This window comes from Tursiops truncatus, chromosome 15 (assembly GCF_011762595.2).
Source record: "Tursiops truncatus isolate mTurTru1 chromosome 15, mTurTru1.mat.Y, whole genome shotgun sequence".
NCBI classification, from domain to species: Eukaryota; Metazoa; Chordata; class Mammalia; order Artiodactyla; family Delphinidae; genus Tursiops; species Tursiops truncatus.
In genome coordinates, this window is record NC_047048.1 from 60,039,104 (window position 1) to 60,048,963 (window position 9,860).

General features: G+C 49.5%; 1 long non-coding RNA gene across 2 annotated transcripts; it reads left to right on the top strand.

Moving 5' to 3' along the window:
* Positions 1 to 531: 531 nt before the first annotated feature.
* LOC141276609 (uncharacterized) lies at positions 532 to 9,408 on the top strand. Of its 2 annotated transcripts, XR_012326505.1 has the most exons (4): positions 553 to 638; positions 2,464 to 2,509; positions 7,706 to 7,860; positions 9,113 to 9,408. It is a non-coding gene; the product is annotated as an uncharacterized lncRNA (long non-coding RNA). The 2 variants fall into 2 exon arrangements; XR_012326504.1 differs by lacking the exon at positions 2,464 to 2,509 and having other exon boundaries at positions 532 to 638.
* Positions 9,409 to 9,860: the final 452 nt, after the last annotated feature.

Consider the following 9,860-nt stretch of genomic DNA (forward strand, 5'->3'; position numbering starts at 1 on the left):
GTTTCAGAACCATCTATTTCACAAATATTTATTGACTGCCCTGGCCCTGTTATAGGGATTCCACCGTGAGTAAAACCAGACATGGTCCTTGCCCTCAGAAAGCTTTCAGTCTGGTGGGAGAGACAGGCAATAAACATGTGAACAAGCAACTATACCATATGTCAGGTGGTGGGTGATAAGTGCTATGGAGCACACTGCAGGGCAAGGTGGAGAGGGAATGAACCAGGGGCGACTTGAGATAAGGTGGTCAGGGAGGGCTTCTCTGAAGAGGTGGCATTTGTGCAGAGATATGGAGGAGGTGAGCGGGTGAGCCACGTGGGCATCTGGGGGATGAGCATTCCAGGCAGAGGGAACAGCAAATACAAAGGCCCTGAGATGAGCCTTCGTTTGGCAAGTTGGAAGGACAGCAAAGCCAGTGTAGGTGGAACAGAATGTGGGGGGAGGGAGGGGCGGGCAGAGAAGGAAGTGATGTCAGAAAGGGGAAGGAGGCATGGAGCCTGTGGACCTATAGATGGGCCTATAGGTGCCCCGCCCACATGGCCAGGCCCTCCTTGGGGGTGGCCTGCAAGTACTGCAGCACAGGCCTGTGGCTTCCTCTTTCTCCCTGCTCACAGATGCAGATTGAGTGGGGAATGCAGGTGAGTTAACATCCACAGGAGTGGCCCTCAACAAAGAAGAGGAAGGAGCTAGTGGCTGCCTACCCCAGCTTCTTTGCCTCTCTGTGGGAGACCCACGAGGAGGCTGTTACAATCATCCAGGCAGGAGAGGATAGTTGCTGGACAGAGGGTAGCAATGGAGATAGTGAACACTGGTGGGATTCTCCGGGCCTTTGCACACACTCTTCCATCAGCCTGGATTCGTTTTCTCCCAAACTTTGTACCTGTATAAATACTACATGTCCCCCACTTATCAGCTTGGTGTCACCTCCTCCCAAAGGTCAAGAGTCCTCTCGGGGCCCCCACAGCTTCCTGGGCTACCGACACCTCTGCACTTACCACACCATCTTTTTCTCTAATCATCTCCCTCTCCAGTTGAGAGTTCCTCAGGGTAGGGACCTTGTCTGTCATGTTTGCTGCTGTGTCTCCAGGACCTAGGATGGTGCCTGGCATACAGTCGGTGCTCAGCCATGGGCTCAACATGAAGCAGAACTTTCTAAAATCCAAAGTATCCAAAAGTGAACAGATCTAACCCAAGGGTAACTAGCTCCCCATCCCATAAGGTGTATAAGGCTGGACTGCCACGTTATCGGAACGTGGAAGCATGGAACCCTCTGCAACTCAGGTGGAGGTGGACCCTCAGTCTTTCCTAACCAGAAAATTCTACCAATCACACTAGGGTATGCCCCATCTTTAGCCACCCACCGCCCCAGGCCAAAAGGGCTGTAACTACTGGGGCTTTGGTGTTTGGGGACTGGAGGCAATAAGAACGATGTTGCACCCCTTCCCCTTGGACCTCCTTTGACTGTTTCTGTGCGCCCCACCCTTGGATAAGTGTTCAGTGACCAGCACCCACTTCTCTCCTTCGGGAGGACTGCTCTCAGGCTGCTGGAGCCTTCTGGGGGGACCCACCCTTCCTCCAAGCTGTAGCTCATCATTTCAGGGTTATGAAAGCCCACCTTCTTTGCGTAGGATGCTGGCAGGGGTGTGGGTGGATAACTCTGAGGTGTAACTTATGCTCCAGAGTTCCCCCATGGAGTCAGGCTGAAGCAGCCACCCACACGACATCCGCAAGTGCTACTTGGCTTCCTCTCCTTCCCTGTCCTGCCTCCCCCACTCCCTTATGGTCAGAACCCTCCAACGCTCCCATCTCACTCAGTAAAAGCCAAACTCCTCACCGAGGCCCGCAAGGCCCTACATGACCTGCCCTACCTCTCTGAGCCTCTCCCACCTCTCTCCCCATCACCTTGCTGCTCCTCAAACAAGCCAGGTGCAGTTCCACCGCAGGGCCTTTGCACTGGCTGCTCCCTCTGCCTGTACTTTCCCTTGGTGTTCTCTTGTCTCCCTCCCTCAGCTCCTAAAAGTCTTTGCTTAAATTTCACCTTCTCAGTGAGGCCTACCCTGACCATTCTATTTAAAAATAACCCCCCACCCCACCCCCCAGTACTCCTGATCAACTTCCTCTGCTCTACTTTTTTTTTTTTTACAGTTTTTGTCACTTTCCAGCATGCTATTTAATCTACTTATATTTATTGTTAATCTCCCTCTGTTAGAAAGGAAGTTCCATGAGGGCAGGAATCTTTGTCTCATTTGTTTCTGATGTATCTTCAATACCTAGAACACTACCTGGCCCACAGTAGGTGCTCAATAAACATTTTTGAATGAATGAATGAGGAAAAGAGCCAGAATTCTAACCAAGGCAGATCTCTCTGGGGCCAGGCTCTTAACCCCTGTGCTGGAGGTGGAGGTGGGAGCGGCAGGTCATGCCAGGCCTTGTTAAGGTAAGGGGATTGGATTTTGTTCCCAGATCAATACGAAGCTACTGGAGGGCCTTGAGCAAGCATGGGACGTGAGTGAGTTTTACCTTGTGAAACCTCTCTGGCTGTGGGGATAGGATGGGCTAAAAAGGGCAAGTATGGTGCGGTCGGTCCTCTGTGTGTGTGTGTGTGTGTGTGTGTGTGTGTGTGTGTGTGTGTTGGGGGTGGGAGGGTGATGATGGGGGCTTGGAGAGGTGACAGGGCTGTGACTGCACTGGAGTTGGGAGTAGCAGGAAGCTGGCTCAATATCCCAATTTTCCAGGCAGCCTGGGTGGCTGCCCCAGGGGCTCTGGCCTGCGAGTGGTCCAGGCCAGACCTCCCAGCTGCTGACAGAGTGCCCTTGTCCCACAGATGGGCTGTTTGCTCTCCTGGGTGGTCCCCAGCGCCTCCCTCTGCTTCCTTTGTGCCTTGTGGGCTTGGCAGGTGGAGGGGAGGCTTCCACTCCCTCTCCTCCCCTGACCCAGAGAATAATCCCTTATATTCATGTGATTCTCCTCATGCCCTCACTTCATCCTCCCACGTCCCCAGGGAACGAAGAAATCTGATTCCCATTGGGCAGATGAGGACACTGAGGCCCAAAAAGGGCATGGGATCCTCCCGAGGTCATGAAGCCAGATGGGGATGCCAGGTGGGGACCTGTGTCCTAACTCCCTGCACCTCAATTTCATCAGGCAACAGATGGTCCCAAGGCTTGACTTGAAAAATCTTAAAAGTGACCTCAAAGATAATACAAGCCCAGAATATTCCCGGCCTCCCTGAGCTGGTCTTTTTTTTTTTTTTTTTTTTTTTGTGGTACGCAGGCCTCTCACTGTTGTGGCCTCTCCCGTTGCGGAGCACAGGCTCTGGACGCACAGGCTCAGCGGCCATGGCTCATGGGCCCAGCCGCTCCGCGGCATGTGGGATCTTCCCGGACCGGGGCACGAACCCTTGTCCCCTGCATCGGCAGGCGGACTCTCAACCACTGCGCCACCAGGGAAGCCCGTGAGCTGGTCTTTACTACTACCTTTAATACTAAATCCATTCATGTAAAATTCCATGAATAGATTCTTCTTATTGAAAATGAAAACATTACAGAGAAGACTAAAGTTCCGTTTTGACACCCCTCCCCCATCTCAGTTCTCTCCACAGTCCCAGTTTGGGTGTGTGATGATGTTCATTTAAAGATGTAGTTAGGAACCCAGAGAACATATGTAAGACTATTATGTGCGTGGCAGGGTAGGGAGGTGGGATGGAAGGCACTGCACACAAATGATCACTCTGCAGCCTGTTTGCTCTTGGACATCTTTGATGTGTATATTTAGATCTCTCTCCTATTCCCTGACTGCTGCAGAGTATTCTATAGTCTATAAGCACCAGAGTTCATTTGTTTATCTAGTTTCCTAAATTAAGTTTTACATTTATTTTTCATGCAGTAAAGTACAGGTGGTTGAATTAATCCCACCTCTCAGCTCTTAGCACGTGATCATGAGTTAGTCTTCAAAGACCCTCTCTTGTTTATATTATTTTCTCCTTTTCCCCCCACCCCCACTCAATTCTGAGCTCACCGAAACCCTCTCTACTGTGTTTGATATATGTCCTTAAATATTTGTGATTTCTTGAAAAATGCATAGTAGTTGTGTTATGTGTTTATGTATTTTAAAATTTCTTATTGGGCTTCCCCGGTGGCGCGGTGGTTGAGAGTCCGCCTGCCGATGCAGGGGACACGGGTTTGTGCCCTGGTCCGGAAAGATCCCACATGCCGCGGAGCGGCTGGGCCTGTGAGCCATGACCGCTGAGCCTGCGTGTCCGCAGCCTGTGCTCCGCAACGGGAGAGGCCACAAGAGTGAGAGGCCCGCGTACTGCAAAAAAAAAAAAAAAAAAAATTCTTATTAAGGTATAACACACACAGGAGTGCACAAGTCTTAAGTATACTATAGTTTATGAACGTTCAAAAACTGAACACACCCAAGTACCCAGCACACAGATCAAGCAGCCCCCTCCTCAGAAGAGCCCTCCAAGCCCTCCCGTCTGCCACCCCAAGGTAACCACCACTCTGACTTCTAACACCATACATCGGTTTTGCTTGTTTTTGAACTTTATACAAATGGAATCACACAGAGTGTGCTCTTTTATGTCTGACTTCTTTCGCTCAACATTTTGTTCATGGATCTGTCTCTATCGCTGGGTGTGGCTGTAGATCACTTACTCTGGATGCTGAAGCGTACTCCATCAGAGGGCTCACAGCAGTTAAGCCATTCTGCTGCTGGTGGAGCTGTGGTGGTTCCCAGCTTGGGGCTGTTACAAAGAGCGCGGATATGAACAGTCGTGTGCATGTCTTTGGGTACACACACATATGTATCCTTTCTGTGGCGTGAATACCGAGGAGTGGGATTGCTGGGTATGATTAGTTTTAGTAGATAGTAGATACGGATAAGCCACATAATATTATTGTGCTGTAAGTTGTGTTAATGTCCCACTTTTTTTTTTTTCTCTCATCTCGATGTTCCTCAGATCTATCCACATCCTCTGTGTACCTCTAGTTCCTTGCTCCTGGAAGCTCCAGAGAACCTGTAACCGCTTCCACCACATTTCATACGTCCTCCTCCTTGGTTGTGGGTGCTTGAGTTCCCTTTTTCTCCGCATTGACACACACAGTGCCACAACGAACACCCTAGTGTGCTGTTGCCTTGATGAAGGGCACGCACACACTTTTTATCCCTGAAAAATGCCACACTGCCCTCCAGAATGGCTGTACTCATTTATGCCCTACCACTGATGCACATCCTCCCAAACATTAGGTATTATCCACCTTTCTGCGGCTTGCCGGTGTGGTGGTTGTGAGTATCATGTTTACTGACCCATTCTTTTGTGGATGGACACTTAAGTTGTTTTCCATCTTTGGGGATTGTAAGAAGTGTTGCAATGATCCTTCAGGGACACATCTCCTGATACCTGTCTGTGAGTTCTTCTCCACTTCATCTTCCTCTACTCTCCTTGAACCCTAGTTCCCAAACACTCCCTGACTTGCCCACCTCTCTGCCTTTGCTTGGGCTGTGCCCTCTGCCTGGAGTACCCTTTGCTTTCCTTCTCCACTTGTTGAGGCTTTTACTCTTCTCTTAAGGCCCCTCCTGCTAGAAGACCCCATCCCATCCCCGACATGGTCCCCCAGGAGGGTGGCTCTCCCTCAGGTCTTCCAGAAGGACTGTCGTCCTCCTTTTCTTCTGGCATCGATCACTTTCTTGTTTTGGACTAAACCTATTTTTGCCATGGTTTTGGCTTTCTCACTGACATGGGAGCCCACTGAGGCTAGGGGCTCTGTGGGCTTCCCCTCAAGTACCCAGGACCCTCAGATGATGTCCCCGGAGAGGTCTGCTGAATGAATGAGTGAGGCCGTGACATAATCATGCTTGGAGGGAATTAAGAGTCCAATCTCTCTTTCTCTTCTTTTTTTTTTTTTTTTTTTTGCGGTACGCGGGCCTCTCACTGTTGTGGCCTCTCCCTGGAGCACAGGCTCCGGATGCGCGGGCCCAGTGGCTGTGGCTCATGGGCCTAGCTGCTACCGCGGCATGTGGGATCTTCCCGGACCGGGGCACGAACCCGTGTCCTGTTCGTGCCCCTGCATCGGCAGGCAGACTCTTAACCACTGCGCCGCCAGGGAAGCCCCTCTCTCTTCTTCTTTACCAACCAAAACATTACGGAAGTTGCTCTTTCCACTGGAAAGAGAGTGGAACATGGAGTCCAGACTTCCACAGTGTTGGGTGGGGATGCGTGGCTCAATCTCTCTGTAAAATGGGTGTTGGCACTCAGTTATTCACTCAAGGCCATGGTTATTGAGTGCCTACACTGTGCCAGGCTCTGCAGATTCAATGGTAAACAGGACAGGCCTAGTCCTGAGCCTCACGGGCTTTTGGTCACAGGGATATGATTGACATTCATGCAGGCACCATTCCTATTGTGATAAGGCTCAAATGAAAAGCTCAGAGTCCAATGAGATTGTATAGAGGGGTGTCCCAACGTAAATCAGGGAATAGAGGTAGCTTTCTTAAGAAAGTGACATTTGACCTGAGACCTACGGATGAGTAGAAATAAACTAAGCAAATGGAGAGGTTATGGGTGGGTATGGGGTAAAGAAATTGTTTCAGGCAGGGGAAACAGCAAGTGCAAAGGCACTGTGGCAGGAGGGAACCTGGAGGAGGCAGTGTAGCTGGATCCCAAGGAGAAGGGGAGAAAGAGGTAGGGGATGAGCTGAATGGACAGGCAGGAGCTAGGTCATAATGCAGGGCCTAGTGGGCGAAGTGAAGTTGGAAAGTGGGCTCATTCACTTACTAAATAATTATTGGACACCTACCATTAGCCAGGGCTGTGCTATAGCACCGAACAAAACAGACAAGGCCCTTGTTCCCACAGAGCTTGCAGTCTGGGGGCAGATGATAACATCAAGCAGAGGAGGAATGCGAACCTTCATAGAGGCCCTACTATGTGCCAAGAACTAGGCTGAGGACTTCCCATGCACTATCTCATTTGATCCTTACCACCACTCTATGAAGTAGGATACTCATTTTATTGACGAGGAAACAGGCTTAGCAAGGTTGAACAATTTATTCATCTATTATACAAGGAGTCTTGAGGACTTATTGCAGTCCATTTAAAAGGCTTATTTTGAGCACTTTTACTCAATGCTGATATGTGTGGGATAAATTGGTATAGTCCCTATAGGGGGCATCTATCCAAATTATAAACACACCTACCATCGAATCAGCAAGTCCATTTATTATACAGGTATCCAAAATGGTGTGTCCACAAAGTCATTCACTGAAGTATTGCTACAGGCTGGTGACAAGCTAATTGCCCACCACCTAGGGGATTGGTGAAGTAGATTATGGTACATCGATGCAATGGAACACTGGGATGCCACAAAAAAGAACAGGAGTGCTCTCTATGCACTGATATAAAGCAACCTCCAGAAATGCTGTTATGCGAAAAAAAATCAAAACACAGAACTGTGTATAATTAAGCTCTGATTTGTTTCAGAATGGTGAAGGACAGTATAAAGATAAGCAGTGGGGGGCAGGGGAGAAATAAAGAAGGAAGGGAGGAAGGGAGGGAGGGAGGGAGAGGAAACTTGTGTACCTAAGGGAAGGAGAACCTTGGAGAACAAGATAGGAAAGACATATGTGCTGCCTTTGTACCTTTGAATTTTGAATACTGTGAATGTATTAACTATTCAATAAACACAATGACGTTTGTTTAAAGGACTTTCAGATTCCATGGAGGAGAGAGTGACGTTGGAATAGAGAAGACATCCCAGGATTGTTGAATTGAAGGTGTCTCTGTGATTCCCTTGTTTTACAAATGAGGAAACTGAGGCCCAGAGAGGCGACGTGACTTGCTTAAGGTCACCTAAGCAGGTAATGGCAGAAGCAGGACTGGCTGTCACCTGAATTGTAGACTGTGCCCTTTCACGTCACAGCTGGTTCAGGATCACTAAGCATCTATGTGCCAAAATCTGCTAAGTGCTGAGGACACAGTGGCGAACAATGTAGGCAAGACTGCTGCCTCCACAGATCTTGTACTCTAGACAAGAAACAAAAACATACATATTATAACATCATGTAGTGATAAATGCTGTGGATGAAAAATAAGGCAGGTGAGGCGACAGAGCATAGGGGAGAAATGATGAGGAAAACCCCTCTGAAGAGGCAACATTTTAGAGAAGAGAGAGATGGAGCCTTGTGAACACCTGGGGGAGCAGAAGGAACAAAAGCTGGCATGTTAAAGGAATAGCAAAGAGTGTGGCTGGAACAGAATGTGCGAGGGCAAGACCGAAGGATGAGAGGTTGGAGAGGAGAGCAGGAGAGAGATTGTAGGCAGGGCTGAGGAGTCAGGCTCAAAGTGAGTAGGAAGTAATCAGAAGATTCTGAGCAGAATGGGATCTGATCAGATATCTCTTTTTTTTTTTCTTTTTTTTTTTGCGATACGCGGGCCTTTCACTGTTGTGGCCTCTCCCGTTGCGGAGCACAGGCTCCGGATGCGCAGGCTCAGTGGCCATGGCTCACGGGCCTAGCCACTCCACAGCATGTGGGATCTTCCCAGACCGGGGCACGAACCCGTGTCCCCTGCATCGGCAGGTGGACTCTCAACCACTGCGCCACCAGGGAAGCCCCAGATTTCTCTTTTAAAGAAGCTCCTCTGGCTAATGGTGGAGACTGAACAATAGGAGGGAAAGAAAGGCTGCAGGGCGCCCAGTGAAGAGGCTGGTGCAGTCCAGTTGTCCAGGAGAGTAGCGACAAAGCTATGGTCTGGGGCGGGGTGCTGAGGAGCAGAGGTCAGTCTTCCCAGCTGCACAACAAGGGGTTTGATGAGATGGTCCCTTAGGGCCTTTCCAGCTCTGGCGTTTTGTATTTGCTTGAATTACCTCAGCACACACCAGCTAGGTGCAGCCAAGCCCCTGTTTTTCTTTCCTCACAATCTCTTGGAGGCTGAGTCTGGACAGAGCCCAGCGATCTGAAGCTCAGAGTGGAGACTCCTGCCCACCCCCACTTCTGTCCCCACTTCCCAGGGACAGATGGGTGGGCAGCAGGAGACAGCTGTGCCTTGACGCCTGCAGGGCCCCGGGGGAAGGATTTATCTGAGCGTTCATAACCTCTCTCTGCCTTGCAGGTCTCGAGTTAAAAGCCCCAAATACCACAGCCCCAAGGGGCAAGGGTTGGAGGGTGCCAGGAAAGGGGCAAGACAAGACACTTTTCTGCTTCTGTCTCCAGCTGCCCACAGTGGGGCAGAGACCTGGGCTGCTGAGAACTCCAGCCTGGAAGCAGAAGGCCGTTAGAGCCGAGGCTGAAACCTGGTGGCCCTCAGGCCACATCTGACCCACTGACCTATTTATTTGGCCTGAAAAGTATTTGAGAGAAAATGGAGCCAAGGTTTAAAAATCAAGAGATTTTACAATAAAATCTGGATTTCTGGCTTCTCTTGAGTAATTGGAAAATCTGACCATACTGACTGCCTATTCCCATATGACAACACTCAGCAGTAGCTGAGTAGCAGCTGTCCCCATTATTATTTCAATTTATTAATAGGTAAATACATTCACATGATTCAAAAAATTATAAATAGGCATATTATAAAGTCTCCCTCCCAACCTGTTTCCCTTCTGCCCAGTGCTCCCCAGTAATCTCATTTCCTTATGTAGACTTCCAAAGTTTCTTTATGCATATGCAAACAAATACAAATATAGATTATTAGTCCCACTTTTCACCTGTTCTGTCCCTTGCTTTTCCATACGGCTGCCTCTCTGTATTAGGAGACAGAGTGCTTCGTCACCTCCTTTACTGCCACATGCCATTCCGTTGTCAGGAAGTCCATGATTTATTTAGCCAGTCCCCTACTGATGGGCATGTGGGTCGTTCCC